Below are 15383 nucleotides of genomic sequence, written 5' to 3'. Positions count from 1 at the left end.
GTGGTGGAGGACCATTTTAGGCTGTTACACTCTAAAGAAGTCTGAGGGGGTCACAGTTACTGGACTATAAGAGCAAATCTCATCCAAGGTAATTCAGCCAAATGTTGACTTTATTCCATACAAATGTGTCAAAGAAACAGCTCCTAACATTTGTGTCACTCATCACCATTCAGGTGGCCAATTCAAAATCAAACATGTCTGAATTTCAGTCGCATTGTGAGATAATGTTGTTGTTTTTCCAGGGGGAGAATTTGAGATCAAAACAATTTATTTTAAAAGTATCTCCACTTTCCTGGACAATGTGCAAAGATTTTTAAATGGCACAGCAGGCCTTGCCCTCAAGCTTACAATCTAAGAGAAATGGCACAAAAGGGAACAGCTATGGGGGAGAGAAGAGGAAAGACACAAATCCATATACTCAAACTTTCAAGTTTCATAGTAGCTCCCTTTGCTTGTTACTCACCCAACAAAGGCTGTGCTGGCCCTGCCCAGGTTCATGAAACTTCCCCCATGCCTGATATCCACACACTGAGCATGGATGTCTGCAAAGGGGAAGCCTGTGTACGTAGCTCTAGGCACATGCAGGCTTCCCCAGAACTGGGGACCATGCTTGCCAATAGAGTTCTCTGCACATGGCTTTCCCTTTTACAGTCCTCCATGCTCCACATGTGAGTAATGCATGGGCAGGCGCTAATGACATACTGGAAGTGCCACTCTGGCTGGGCTCTAGACACATCAAAAATGTGATTCCGTTAAACACATTGTAAACGTCATACTGGGAAATCCTGTTGGCAAAAGACGGGACTCCACAGCACCATCAGGTACCACAGTGTTATAAAGCATATAAAGCGCTTTATCTTCATGAATGTAGCTGAGTCCTCAGGATGACAGCTTGGAAAAGAAGGAGCCAAATGACCAACCATCACCTGGTTCAATCCCTGGCATCTCCAGGTAGAGCTGAGAGATGCCTGAACCCTTGGAGAGTTTTTGCCAGTAAGTGTGGATGGATCTGAGCTAAGTGGATGAATGGCCTGGCTCTGTGTAAGCAGCTTCCTCTGCTGGTATTTTTTGCAAATGCAATTGCTGCTCCCAGGGCATACTGCATGGAATACAGGACTGTTTCTTCCTTGTCTATACCATGATTTTCTGCCACATGCCATAAAAGGTAAAGGTAAAGGGACCCCTGACCATTAAGTCCAGTCGTGGCCGACTCTGGGGTTGCGGCGCTCATCTCGCTTTCTTGGCCGAGGGAGCTGGCGTACAGCTTCTGGGTCATGTGGCCAGCATGACTAAGCCGCTTCTGGTAAACCAGAGCAGCGCACGGAAACGCCATTTACCTTCCCGCCGGAGCGGTACCTATTTATCTACTTGCACTTTGACGTGCTTTCAAACTGCTAGGTTGGCAGGAGCAGGGACCAAGCAACGGGAGCTCACCCCGTTGCGGGGATTCAAACCGCCGACCTTCTGATCGGCAAGTCCAAGGCTCTGTGGTTTAACCCACAGCGCCACCCGCATCCCTAGGCCACGTGCCATAGGGAAGTACAATAATAAGTTGGGAGCACTTAAGTCACATGTTCTTTATTACACATATACTTCAGCGTGTTTCTTTATCACACAACTCTGTGCCAAATATCACTGTCGAAATTGTGTGGAATGTCACTTTTTGAAATCTTTGGCCATTACCTCTGACTCTGCATTAACACATGGGCATCACCACATGGCCTTCATATTCTGCTTATGGACTTCCTGCAGGCACCTGGCTACCCAACAGGTGAAGCAGGATGCTGAATGAACTAGATGGCCTTTGGTTGACCCAACAGGGTTCTGACATCTTTATTTGCTAATGAAATGTACTGTGCTAAATTTAAATTGCATCTTCCAGAATCGAATTTTAGTTCTACTACACTGTGTCATAAAGCAACCTGTTTATCACCACCATAGCCTCGTTTCTCCAAAAATAAGAAGGTCCACTGTGGTACATTTTACCATCCATGAGGTCTGTAATGGCTGACCTTTACTCATGATTCATTATTATTATTTTAATTGATGCATCTTTAGGTAGAGTTGTTCATCCAAAAGCATCATCTCAATTTGCATTGCTTAAAAGTGGAAGTAGCTAGTATATTGAGTAGCAAACCTCCCAAACATTCCCCTTGTTGGATTTTAGTAACACATAAGGTGGGAGGCATTTTAAACATGTTTTTAAAAATTCTATACCCCATCCCTTAATATTTAATTATTGATAGACTGTAAAACTTTAAGATTTTAGCCAATTTAAGCTTTTCCTTGTGTGGAAATGGGCTCAGATGAACAAAGGACTGTAATGACCTTCTACAAAATGTCTATACTTTATTGGAATCAAATTCAGAGAAGACAGCACAGCACAATAAATCATCCCCATGTATTTTATTGGTTGGGGGTGGGGGTGGGGGGTAGAGAGAAAGGCAAGATTTGCCTGGAATCAAGTAAATAGGTTTTAGCCAGTAAAAATTCACCTTGCCTGTATATTGTCCTAGGAGAGACAATCTCATTTACATTTATTAGAAGTAATGATGTAGTGTCCTGCAGATAATTAACACAATAAAATGCTGCTAATTTCACAGTGTCATTATAAAATTTGCCAGTTTAAATTAGAAAGTGATTAACCCTCTGAGTGAGGCAGTGACATTTCCATTCCCAGTCTGTGAATTAAATTCCCCCCTCAACCACCACTCTATAAGTTCGCCTAGTTTATAGCCATTTCCAATGTCCTTTCATTTTACATGCTCTCTCTGACCGGTAAGATGGGGGGGGGGAGTCTTAGCTGCAATAACAAAATCCGTGACTATTTCAGATATTAAGCCAGGTTCATACCCTGAAGCATGCACGACTCAGTTATCAGAGGATAAAGACATCTTTTTAGAAAGGAGAAATGGTAATCCCAGATAAGCAAAAGTTCACTAGGTAATGAACTTCTTGTTGGTGCATGTAAAACGAGAAGTTTTTCCTGTTAATGAGGTGGTTCCAAGGTGAGTTTCCATAAGGACAGCAAATCCTTAACCTTTTTGCCTGGCCACTACTTTATCCATTTATTGTCCCTATCTCTTCCCCAGCCAAGCTTAATTAATATCTTTTTAAAAAGGAATAAACTCATTAAAAGAATAGATTTATAGCATAGTAATTTAAAGAATCTAACTCAAGTGAAATCCTCTTCAAGAATGTTTAATGAGGGAATGATACTACAAAAGCCTGAGATAATGATAGAATAGTCCAACCTGTTAAAACAGCTATTAATTTAATGTCGCTAATGCACAGATTTACAATGCTGGCAAAAAACTATTCTTAACTACTCTTCTCCCTTCCCCTACCTCACAATTACAAAGCAGGGAAGCCATTCCCAGCTAATTATGCTGCCCAGTGAGGACACAGCTTATCTATCATAATGCTTAATTCAGCCCTGATTCTCAACACGCAGGAAAGAAATGGTTACATTTAAAAGAAATGTAGGAAAAACAAATTATATTTTTAAAAGTGACATCAAATGCGGCTGCTCTTTGGAGGTACATCAGTTAAATGCCTCCTACCAATAGACCCTCTAACAACAGCTGTAGCACTGATTCAGTTCACATGTAACACGTGGCAAACCACGGTTTGGTGTGACTGTGCAAGGGCACAAGCTCCCAAGGAGGAGATTGGTCCTCCTCACACCCAGCAATAAAAGACAATGGGAGGGGGTTCACCACAGCAATATATCTGTCCAAATTACAAATACCTAAATACAGATGGTCGTTTACCCTCGCCAGGTTCAACGTGCTGCCATCTGCCTTATTGCAGGGCAGATTTGAGGGTAAACCATACACGGAAGAAGTCTGCTCCTACGACTTGACGGAGATAGAAACTGTGTCTCATGTCTTGTTACGCTGCTTTTTCTACGGGGATATATGCTTGGTATTTATTACCCCTGTTATACAAAAATCTCCAAACGGGTCCGAACTTCAACGTCTAAAACTCCTGGTAGATGACAAGGATCCAGAGATCACGCTAAGGGTGGCCAAATTCTGTGCGACTGCCATAAAACTTAGGGAACAAGCTGTACTACCAAAATGATTAAGGTTTTAAATGGCAATTTTAGGTTATATTTTAGTGATTGAGATTTAACTTATATATTTTTAACTGCTGCTATATCTGTATTGTGCCTGTTATACCCAATTGCAATTCAATGTATCCCTGTTGTGTTTTATGATTTTCCTGATATTGGAAGTGAGCCGGAACTTGTCTGTGACCGTACAGTTATAATAACTTCATTCATTCATTCGTCCTCCTCTGGTCCTCCTGCTGCTGTGCTATAGTGAATTGAGCCATTGTATGGCTTAGCACAGCATCTGAATCTAAGACCATAGTTCACTTCTTAGAGACAAACCAGGTGCTGTAAACCAGTAACAAATCTTGGTTACAGCTCATAGTTTGTCTGGCACAGGACAAACAATGAGTTTGGACAACATCCCGAAAGAAATCATGGCTTGCCCCACGGCAACATAGAAGCAGCAGGACCAGAAGAGGGAGCAAGCGGCCATGATCTCCTCTCTGGATATTTATATTAAACCATGGTTCACCTAGTATTATGTATAAACCATGTAACCATTAACACTGTATCCCATTTTTTAGTTAATTAAGGCAGAAAGCTACCTGTCTGTAACAATAAGATGGCAAGGGGGGAAATTCACATATGAGTGATTCAGCAGCTCAATGCCTAATGATTTGTAGACTTGATATTAAGCAATAAAGGCCGGGAGGGGGGTTGTTTGATCATGCAGATAAGTGCTGGACCTTTTATCAATACAATCTATGGGACAAAGTAAAGGAATTGTGGTTTGTATGACAGGTGAGAGGGATCAACCTCTCATCAGTGGGTGGCGCTGTGGTCTAAACCACAGAGCCTAGGGCTTGCCGATCAGAAGGTCGGCGGTTCGAATCCCCACAATGGAGTGACCTCCTGTTTCTCGGTCCCTGCTCCTGCCAACCTAGCAGTTCAAAAGCACGTCAAAGTACAAGTAGATAAATAGGTACAGCTCCAGCGGGAAGGTAAACAGCATTTCCATGTGTTGCTCTGGTTCGCCAGAAGCAGCTTAGTAATGCTGGCCACATGACCCGGAAAAACTGTCTGCGGACAAACGTTGGCTCCCTCAGCCAGTAAAGTGAGATGAGCGCCGCAACCCCAGAGTCGTTCACGACTGGACGTAACTGTCAGGGGTCCTTTACCTTTACCTTTAGTGCCAAGAAATGACCCTTCTGTCCTGACAGGGATTTTGTAGGGGTACATTGTGTGCTGAGTGCATTGTGTACCACCCTAGGGTTGCATACAACATGCAGCTGTCACACACTCACACACCACCACCATCGTGAAAATGATATTGCTGCTTTCTAAAGTCATCCCCAAAATGCTTATGATAGTTTACTCTACCCTTTGCCAGTTTATGAGGTTTTCAAATTTAGTGTTCATTCTGCAAATGAGCTAGTTCAAAATACTCAGATTTATACCAATCTAATCAAAATGAAAACAGTCATCAAGTAACAGAGTGTGTTGGAAGAAGACCCCTGCCTCTTTCTCCCAGTTTCCATCATGATGGCGTGGTGGAGTACCACAGTTTTGCAGTAGGCACAGTAAAGGCTCCTGCTGCACTGCCAGTGGGTCTGGCTGCCTGGGAGAGCATCTCTTGTGCCCTTGTCCCAATGATGGGGTCCTGTTGCTCAATTAAAAAAGGCACTATCTTGGTGGTGATTTGCTAGTAACTGTAAATTGATGGAATATAGATCTAAATTAGTGTTTGTAAGGTGGGGAATCACAGAGGTTGTCCAGGCCTCTATGGATGTCACTATAATTTGCATTTAGGATAACGTAACCGGCAAGAAGGAGTACCTATGAATTATCTGTGGAATCTGAGAGCTGCCTCAGAGGGGTAGGTACCTGCTTTTCTTTTAATATGTGCCAGTGTCAAATCTTTATTACGGTCATAGGCCAGCATAAGGTAAAATCACCTACATACATAATATGTGGCACAAGGAGGTACGCATTTTATATTTGAAAACCCCCTTTCTTGTGCTTTTATCTGATTTTTAAAAAGGACAGATTGTTATTTCTCTCTTGGAGCATGTTAATGTGAATCTGCAGCCGTTTTCTATATTGCCAGTATTTCGTCTTGCATCTCATTTATTCAGCCTGTCATTCAGGATCCCCCCCCTTTCCAACTCTGAGTTATTTCTGTTAATACAAAGAAATATGTGATAGCTAAATTTTCCCATTACTTGTGCTGCAATTTTCTTCTGCATAACACCTCTGGTACCTGTGGGGATTTTCTTTTTTCTTTTTAAAGAAAAAAATCTAGTATAACATTTTAGCTGTTTACAAAGTGCCTTTCCAAATAGATCCCAACAATGTATTCTTCCTTAGAGAAGCAAGTCCCTTGAGAATAGTGTTAAGTGTTCTGCCTTGAAATTTTGAAAGTAATATGATTACGGAGTACCATGTTCCCAAAGTTAACTCTATTTTAATACCAAAAGAGAATAAAGCTGTCAGTATATGATCTTCTCAGTAAGTTTCCCTGAGAATGGAGAGACACCTTGAACATTATTAAAACCTAGCAGTTTATCATCTTCTTAAGAATTACCCGATTCAACAGTAAGCCCTGCCCCTGGTAGGACTGATTGGTGGTAGGTGGCTAAGGTCATTTGCTGATTGGGAGGAAGAGAGGAACCAGGAAAGACAGTTAGATCTGCAACAAAATGTTATAGTGCGAGTTGCTCCTGTTCAGGGATTTAGCACCCTGTCCATGGAATACTGTTTCCAGTTTCCATTTGGTCTGTCAGAATTATGTGTCCATTGAGCATTCTCTGTCTTCATTGGATTGATTTGGGGAGTGGGGTGGGAGGTCGTGTGTGTGTGTTGTCTGTCTGTCTATCATCTATCTATCTATCTATCTATCATCTCTATCTATCATCTATCTATCTATCTATCATCTATCATCATCTATCTATCTATCTATCTATCTATCTATCTATCTATCTATCTATCACCTATCTATCTATCTATCTATCTATCTATATCTATCTATCTCTATCTATCTATCTATCTATCTATCTATCATCTATCTATCTATATCTATCATCTATCTATCATCTAATCTATCTCTCTATCTGCAACTTTGAGGTTCCCCTAAGTCTACTGATGTCTCCTCCTTGTGTGTGTGTGTGTGTGTGTGTGTGTATGGGTCAGTATTTGGCTACAGAAGAATCCACACAGAGTGTACTATTAGGATATAGGCTCCAATCACAATATCTTTTTAATTTGTTGGCTGCTTTAAAAAAAAAAACAAGAAGAGCAAATGTCACATCAAAAGAGCACCATTTTCAGATTTCTTTCTAAAGTCAACAGGGGTGGAGACTGGGATATGAATTCAAAGTAGTGCTAAGGAGATCACTTCATAAACACAAGCATTTCTGCTTGCCTGGTGGAATAATCTCCCCTGTGCACTGTTCTGTGGGTTCTCTGCAAGCTTTTCCTGATTCGGGTGCCACCCATTGTTGATTAAAGTGGGGTTCGCTCAGGAGTTTGTTTCCTTTGGGTGGGTTGTGTATTTCCCGTAGGAAGGCTATGTGGGGTTTCATGGCATTTACATATGAGGTGATTGTTAGAATTCCTGCTCCATGATTGCAGTCATGGGATTGTTATCTATCACATGACGGCATGTGTTTTGACTCCACAAAGTGGGAAGTGATGAAGACAGGATGTTTGTGTTACTGTGTTCAGTGAAGTGGGACTATTGTCCTTTGTTCTTTTTCTCTCTGATGTCTGATGCTAGAGAGAGAGGGAGCCATGTTGCAGTGCTCCATGTATGTTTATATGTAAATAAATTACATATATGCTGAGTTGCTGAGGTCTGTCACGCATGATGCACAAACTCTGTGGATCCCTAAGTGTGCCAGTGTCAGTTGGCATCAGTCCCTGTGATGTTTGGGATGAAGAAAGCTTTTGAAGCTCCCAAACGATCGACCAGGAGGGAGGGAACATGCCAGTCGGGCATGTGTCTTTGCCAGGGTACTACTCGAGTGTAGGCTGAACTCCTGACAACGAAGTGTTTTCTCTTGATAGGGCTTCCCAGCCCCCTCACATTTAGTGTGATTGCTATTAAGCTAGCCATTTTGCATGTCTATTCTGTAGGGTGATTCTCTGCCAACCTCTCTGGGCTGCCCTATGTCTTTCTGTGTGTAATGTCTTTCGGACCTAACGTGTTTGCTGACATAAAGTGTGGTGGGTGGGAGAAGAAGAGGGCTGGGGTTTGAGTTGGGTTGAGAGGTGGGGGATAGATTGCAGAAAGTAGCATATATTTGGTTAAAAATGTGTTTGTTTAGGGTAACTTGGACCACTTGGCTTCTAACTAGTTGGTCCTGAGTGTTGACTGGCATGGGGGGCCTTGTTTAAGAATAGGCTGCCCCCGCCCCCATTGCTTGTGATAGGGAAGGGTCAGTGAGACAATGCTGAGTGTTTTTGTGGCACTCGGGTTCTGGTCTGAATTTGGCAACCATTGAGAAACCACAGCAAAGCCCACAAATCTGAAAAGGAAAAGGTTAAAAAGAAAAACACAAGAGTGACAGAAATACCTAAAGGGAGGGCTGGGTGGGGGACGCTCCCAGCCGACTGGGCTGCTAACATGGGCTCATGATTGTGGATGAGTATGCAGATAACCCACATGCTACCTTCCATGCAGATGATATTGGAGAAAGGGAATTGTAGTCTTGAGATGTCAATGCGAGAGGAAGGAGTAGGAAGTATTCAAACCATAAGGTTCCTGGCTTTGAAACTTATCCCAACAATATCCAGCTAAGCTCCAATAGACAAGAGGGGAAGACTCAAGAACAGCAGGCGGGTCCCTCACTGCAATAAGTGACATTACAGGGAACTAAGCAGGGGGCCTTCTCGGCAGTGGCACCTGCCCTGTGGAATGCCCTCCCATCAGATGTCAAGGAGATAAAGAGCTACACAAATTTTAGAAGGCATCTGAAGGCAGCTCTTTTATTGGGAAGATTTTAATTTTTGACATTATATTACCTTTTTATATATGCTGGAAGCTAGGGAAACCTAGCCAGATGGGTGGGGTATAAATAATAAAATTATTGTTGTTATTGCTATTGCTATTGCTATTATAGCCACCCCTTGTCATGTTTGCTGGTATGCAACATATATTTTTGCCTCCTCACTTGCTAGTCAAATTCCAAACTATAATTTAGGTTTGTGTTTCAAGCCGAGCAGAAAAAATACATATTGAGGCATCATAGTTAGCGTGAGATAACAGAGAGCTGGGAAATTCCTCAGACTGTTACTTTTGCTGCTGTTCCCAGTAGTAATTGCAATAGAAAACATTGTATTTAAATCCGGCAACCTTGAAATGAATGTAAAGTTTTTTCCCCCTCCTCCATAAAATTTTATAACACTTGTCCAATTTTTTTCATGTCATGAAGGGAAAGGAAGTTTATAAATTTAGCTTGTGAGCTTGCAAATCAGAAATTAGGGCTCAGTGTGGCATGTGCAGATGGTGCCATGGCTGTGTGGAAATAGAGCACAAGCTCTATGCAAGATGGTTTCTTTGTCCTCTAGCCCCATTCCCAATTCAAAATACCGGTATTTATTATTGGGTAAGGAATTAGGGGCTGGCCAAAGAGCAGATGAGAAGGAAAGACTAGGGAGGATGAAACAGGTAACTTGATTGTTCGCACAGAAAATGTGAGGTTATTCAACACTGCTCATGAGGCTGAAGGCCCACCTGGTCCAACATCCTCTTCTCACAGTGGCCAGCAAGATGTCCATAGGAGGCCCGCAAACAGGAGATGAGCACAGCAGCTCCCTTCCCTTCTCTTCTTGTGACTTTCAGCACCTGATACTCAGATGGATTCTGCGTCCAACAGTCACTTAAAGAAAGACATCATGGCTACTAGTCATTTATAGCCTAATCCTCTAAGAATTTATCTAATCCTCTTGTAAAGTTATCCAAGTTAGTGGCCGTTACTTCATCTTTGCATTTTTACTTCATGTTTTTAATTGTCTGCATGTTCTTTCTTTATTTTTTCAGCTCCTCTCATCTCATTTTTATGTGGTTTATTGTGATATTAATGTGATACTGCTTATTTATTATGTATTAAGCAGAATATAAAGGATATCTTCTATTCCTTGCCTTGTAGAATGACCCTGCCCTGGCTTCAAACATTGGATGTAACTGGACTTTGTTCTTCACTGCCTCCATATCTTGAATTGAGCCAAGAAAGCCCTGGTCAACATCATTGGGTCCTGAGCTGGTGGTTTCAATGAGGACATCAGGACCTGAGAAGAGATGTCCTACTCCAGGTTTCCCTCAAGTCAGTAAGCCAAAAGGGAAGGGCACAAGCCACATGGGAGGGGTGTGACCTGGGGAGAGGCATGAGGACCAGATAGAGAGGATTTGAGGGCTACATTTGGTCTCCAGGCCTGAGGTACTCTACTCCTGCCCTAAGTAGTATGAAGTCAATGCTTGCTCTACTGGGTAGGCCCATTGAAGTTAATGAAGTACTCAGAACCATTAACTTCAAAGAATCTACTGGATGTGGATACATCTCTATCTGTCTCATGAGGGCTTCTGGATACCAGCAATTTTTCTCTTGTAGGACAACGTTGTGACAAGTCTACCGTTTCATGACACCCAGGGGCAAAACTAGGCTTTCTTTCACTCTGGTCCAAGACTCAGTTTGGCACCCCCATTCGTGTTTGTGTACATATCTGAGGAATGTTGGAGGGTTTGGACGCTGCTTGAGGGGGAAATTGTGTGGCAGGTGCTGCCCTGGATGTTTCCACCTGCTCCTGGATCTGATGGGGTGCTTCAGAAGGGGGCAGCTCTTTACTGAAAGCAAGACAACCTGAGACACCACTGGCAGTGGCTGTAGTTTGAGCTTGCTTTCCCCCTTTGCCCTCCCAATCCTTTTTCCTTGTATGTTATGTCTTTTTTAAAAAGACCATATTGGCAAAGATGCCAAAATGGATGCAGGGCAGTTGAGCATCTCTTGGCCCTCAAGGAACAACCATTTGTTGGCGGGAAGGCTTCAGGGGAGATTGCGCAATGGCAATCATGCAGGTGTTGGGTCCCCACTTTGCAGCTGGACTGCCTGGATCCAGGCCCCTGATGAAGGGTCATAGGAAAGGAGCTTGGGGTGTGTGTGGTTTCTTTGGCCCTCCCCCCTTCCCCAATTTGTCCTCTTTGGCCACCTGCCCCCCCCCCCGCTTGCTATTCCGATTTTCCTTCCTTCAATATGAAGCAGTGGAAGGGGGGTTGTCCACTGTCACCCCTCCTTTGCTTTCTAAAACCTCCCATTTCCCGAGGGGCTTATTTAGCCTGCTTTGACCCATAGAGCTAGGGTTGCGTCCTTGCATCCTGCCCTTAGGACTCAGTTAAGAAATTGCCCCCCTCCCCATTTATTGGGGGAGTTGTTGAAGGAGGATCAGAATTAAAAGTTGGGGTGAGTGGGGAGAAAGTATCCCCCTCCCTGCTCCGCTGTAGAGCAGCTCCCCCTCCTGCTGCCTTTGTGTTGCAGGATCCCAGTGCGGACGTCTCCTTCCCAATTTAGGTCCTCACCTAAAGCCCACAGCAAAATGGCTGGCAGGCTAGGAGCGTCAATGGGATAAGTGATGGTCAAATAACGCTAGAAGGTTTTAAAAGAGCACTGTGAAAATGTGAGAGGTATTGTTAAAAGGAAATAGAGGAAAAAAGATTTAAACAATGACAATATTAAGAAAAGGAAATGCGTAAATTAATAATGACTACGAAAGATTTACGGAAAAGCTGAAGGAAGTCCAAAAAGAAAGATTTGGGAAAAATTTGAATGTGAAAACAATGTATGTTTTGTTTTGTTTTGTTGTAAATTAATATTTTAAAAAAGGAGCATCAATGGCACCCCCTGGAGGCTTCACCCAGGGCAAAAATACTGGCTAGCTCCCCCCTAGCTCCAGCTCTGTGACACCTTCACCTTAAAGATAATGAAATCCTTTCAAAAATTACATGAGAAGCACGTGTATTTTATGGTGGTGGCTGTTTTTGCTAACCCCCTCCCTGCTGCTTTCAACAATGCTAACTTTCTCCAGCTGTTGGTGAGGTTTTCTCATGTTGTTGGCTTTCTTCATTTAAGCTGTTCTTTTGTATCCTTGCATTGCAAGAAGCTTAATGATACTTGGAAAGCTTCCATGCAGGGTGTCAGAGATAGACGTTTTACATCCTGTGTCTCAACACACTAATGAAAATATCATTCAGATTCTTTGTGAACAGTATTTTAAATTAGTCATAAAGAACATGGCAGTGAGTGTTGAAAAGCGAGAACCCTTTGCAAAAAACCACAGATCGCTAATTGCTTTGCCTTCTCCATTATAGGTGAGAACTTCAGTGCTTGCATATATTTTACTAAATACTTCATCTCAATCCCTTCATTAGTATCTTGTGAAGATTTTGTTCATTCTTTTATTCCTCTCTTCATAAATTTACCAACAAAGGATGCTAACTAATACTTTGAAATATTATAGCTATTATTTCTCTCCCTCTGGTGAGGAGCTTTGCCTTTTCATTTTAGGATGGTGGAAATTAATACCTAGGGGTTTATTATAAGTTATCATGAGTCTCCCCTTAAAATAGGAAACATTTGAACGGCTTTATCTTCAGTCCTGATGAGGACAGGAAGAGAGTTGCAGGCTTGCATGATTTGCCTCAAATGCAGAAAATGACAGCACAGGTGCAGATCTTTACAGTAGTGGTTTAAGCTTCACAAGTACAGTGGTACCTCTGGTTACATACGCTTCAGGTTACAGACTCCACTAACCCAGAAATAGTGCTTCAGGTTAAGAACTTTGCTTCAGGATGAGAACAGAAATCGTGCTCCGGCGGCACGGTAGCAGCGGGAGGCCCCATTAGCTAAAGTGGTGCTTCAGGTTAAAAACAGTTTCAGGTTAAGAATGGGCCTCCAGAACGAATTAAGTACTTAACCTGAGGTACCACTGTACTTGTTTTAAGTCTACGTACTTTGGAGAGGATGGTATACATCATCAAACTGGAAGTATCTAACAAGGTTGAAAATGTAGATGTAATGAAAGGAAAGAAACAAGCAGAGATATTAGAAAGCAACTAGTATAAGCTATGAGACAGTAACAGGGAGAATAAACACATTATAAAATATAACAATTGCGTTCTTTCAATAACCAGAGCAACTGGAATACTCTGAACATTTTGATGTAGTTGGAGGAAGAATAGTGAGGGTGGGAATATGGGAATATGGCCCTTTAGTTCAGTATCACCAACACTGGCTGGCAGAAGCTCTCCAAGCTTTCAGTCTTTCCTAGTCCTACCCGGAGGCCCCAGGGGTTGTGTCTGGGAACCTTTGCATGCAAAAGTTTTGTTCTACAACTGGTCCTTTCTCAAATGGGAGTGGCAGCGGAAACAGCAGAAGCAGCAGCAATAGCATCAACATTTCTTTTCTTTATCAAATTACAGCAAAATCACAACCACATTCCAAATCGAAGGAAGGCCTTTATTGCTTTGGGCAATATTTAGGGCTGGTGTCTCATCATACTGCTTGCATAGGTGCTTGTGGCGCTCTATTTGTTGCACAGGAGCAGCTCAAAGATAAGAATTCACCTATTGTGCCTTTCTTCTATATGGCATCAACACACAGCCAAATTGGCAATGTTTCTGATGAAGTCCTTAAATGCTCTTCATATGATATGAGATTGGCTGTGATCTTGCCCAGTGGAGAAAGCAGATGCTAAAAAAAAGTGGTGGTTTTCTCATGCTTTTAATAAACCTTCAATTGCTTTTCTTTTGCTCAGGCAGTTTGAAAAAGTTTGATTTTGTTGATGACCTTACCTCTTTCAGTGACTGAGATGGCAAAAATATTTCGCCCACAATGGGTTTGATAAGAGACACTATCAGCTTTTTCAAATATTTACAAATAGAAGAAGTGCCATTGTTAGTGAAAGGGAAAAGAGGATGAAATAAAAAAATGAAGCTTTGCAAGATTAAGGGGCATTAAAAAAACCCTCAGACTGCTAACTAATCATTTATTCAGAAATTCAGTGGACATATATTGATAGTTAATTAGAACCAACATATCTAAGGGGAGATGAAAATCCATCTGAAATACAACATGCACAAAATACAAAACGTCTTGACCTCTGCTGCCACTGAATCAAATAACATGTTAATTACAAAAGGATGAACACCCCCTAGAGATAGCGGCAAACATAGACTGCCAATAGGATGTGATAACATCCAATACAATCAAGTAGCATTTTGGATGAGCACAGAATTATACATAAGGATAGGAGGATTATAGGGCAAGACATTTCTGAATGAAGTAAACAGAAAATCCCAGAATGCTGTTTGAGTTAAATTTGAGGCTATGAAAGATTCAGTTGTGGTGAATAAACGCACTAATAATAGAATAAATGCACTAATATAATGACATCACTTTTAGTTCTAGGGCAGTGGCAGAGGGTATACCTGAAGGAGAATCTCCAAGCCCATCGTTCTGCCTGGACACTGAGGTCCAGCTCCGAGGGCCTTCTGGCAGTTCCCTCACTGCGAGAAGCAAAGTTACAGGAAGTTTCACCTGCCATCTTCATTATACACCTTTAAAGGTAAAGGGACCCTTGATCATTAGGTCCAGTCATGGCCGACTCTGGGGTTGCGGCGCTCATCTCGCTTTATTGGCCGAGGAAGCCGGCGTACAGCTTCCGCGTCAAATGGCCAGCATGACTAAGCCGCTTCTGGCGAACCAGAGCAATGCACGGAAAAGCCATTTATCTTCCTGCCAGAGAAGCAGTCCTATTTATCTGCTTGCACTTTGACGTGCTTTCGAACTGCTAGGTGCATAGGAACTGGGACCGAGCAACGGGAGCTCAGCCCGTCGCGGGGTTTTGAACTGCCAACCTTCTGATCGGCAAGTCCTAGGCTCTGTGGTTTAAACCACAGCGCCACCCGCGTCCCTCTTAGGGACCGACAAAAACATTCCTCTTTAACCTAGCCTTTGGCTGCTTAACATCCAATGTCCTTTTAAAATGTGTTGGGGGGGGGCGTTGTTGTTTTTGTTTTGATTATGTATTTTGTGGTTTTATATTGTGATTTTATCTTGCGAACTGCCCTGAGACCTGTGGGTATAGGGTGGTATACAAATAACAACAACAACAACAACCAAATCCAAATGTTTCAAAAACGAAACACCATTGAACAATGGCAAGCCATGACACTGAAGTTGTATGGTTTTGCGGGTAGAGGAGAGGGGCCATCATTCAGTGGTGGAGCATGCTCCACGTGTACAAATCACACATTCAATCCTAACATCTCCAG

General features: G+C 42.5%; 1 long non-coding RNA gene across 1 annotated transcript in view; it reads left to right on the top strand.

Moving 5' to 3' along the window:
• Positions 1 to 14665, top strand: part of LOC310659788 — a 28168-nt gene extending 13503 nt beyond the window's left edge. Inside the window, exons 2-3 of the long non-coding RNA XR_014503007.1 lie at positions 10210 to 10383; positions 14512 to 14665. This is a non-coding gene — a long non-coding RNA (uncharacterized lncRNA). The remainder of the gene's footprint in view (positions 1 to 10209; positions 10384 to 14511) is intronic.
• Positions 14666 to 15383: the final 718 nt, after the last annotated feature.

The sequence above is a fragment of the Podarcis tiliguerta genome (genome assembly GCF_965153285.1).
Source record: "Podarcis tiliguerta genome assembly, chromosome: 11".
Lineage (NCBI taxonomy): Eukaryota > Metazoa > Chordata > Lepidosauria > Squamata > Lacertidae > Podarcis > Podarcis tiliguerta.
This window is presented reverse-complemented; position numbering and strand designations above follow the sequence as displayed.